Raw genomic sequence first — 1246 nt, 5'->3', positions numbered from 1 at the left:
CTGTCTGTCTATCTATCTATCTATATATCTGTCTATCTATCTATCCATCTGTGTATGTCTGTCTATCTATATATCTATCTATCTATCTGTCTATCTATCTGTCTATCTGTGTCTGTCTGTATATCTACAGTGGGGCAAAAAAGTATTTAGTCAGCCACCAATTGTGCAAGTTCTCCCACTTAACTTTTATTGGTACAAATTAAACAAGTGAAAATTGTAGTTGAAGTATAAATTGTAAAATTATAATATGGGCATTAATCATTTTCATGTAGCTCTGTTATTTTAGTATTTTATATATACACTTATAATATTTATTAATATTTTGAATTAGCTTTTATTTTTATTTTTATATTTAAATTTTTCATTTTAGTTTTAGTACTTTTGTTGTACTTTTGTGATTTTCATTATTTTTATTAAAATATTTATATTTAGCTTTAATTAATTGTTTTTATTTCAGCTTTAGTTTTTGTATTTTAGTACTTCTTCAAACTTATTTTATTTAGTTGCCAAGCCAGTATTTCTGATTTCCGTTCAGAAATTATGCATGCTAACAATTTTATGATTTTTAATATTAATTAAATACAGATTTCATTAACAATTAGAGAACCTTTATTACCTAGACACAGAACGCAAGCTGTGTAGTTGGCACTGTCGAAATATGAAAGCCTCATTACAAGCGAGCTATCAAAAATATCACACTAAAATAATAAAACACAAAAGGATTCTTGGTGCGTTATTAACCTGATATTAAACAACACGGAAATGCAATATGAATTATATTAATTTTTTTACTTTATTTTAGCTTTACTTCAGTTAACGAAAATTATTTTTAATTGTTTTATTTTTAGTACCAAAACTGCCATTTGTTCTCGAGCAGCTTTGCTGCATTTGAACAAAAATGACTTCTATCCTCTTTAGGACCCCTCTTATGATGGCCTGTACCCGTCGAAACCTCGATGTCATTTTGGAGCTGCTGAATCACGGTGCTGACCCAGTGCTGCAGAACAAGGATGGATGGAACTCATTCCACATTGCATGCAGAGAAGGAGATCCAGCCATCATACACCACCTCCTACTGGCCAGACCCGAGGTCTGGAAGACAAAGAGCAAGACTGGCAGAACGCCCCTCCACACTGCTGGTATAGAAGCAAATTATTTTTTCCCCCAAAATTTCCCAGACTTGCATTTATGTATCTGCCTTTTTCTCACCCAAGCTATGCACGGCTGTGAGGATGCAGTGAAGATT

The sequence above is a fragment of the Sinocyclocheilus grahami genome, unplaced genomic scaffold (genome assembly GCF_001515645.1).
Source record: "Sinocyclocheilus grahami isolate Dianchi unplaced genomic scaffold, SAMN03320097.WGS_v1.1 scaffold740.1, whole genome shotgun sequence".
Lineage (NCBI taxonomy): Eukaryota > Metazoa > Chordata > Actinopteri > Cypriniformes > Cyprinidae > Sinocyclocheilus > Sinocyclocheilus grahami.
The sequence above is the reverse complement of the archived record's forward strand: the minus strand, read 5'-3'. Positions refer to the sequence as shown.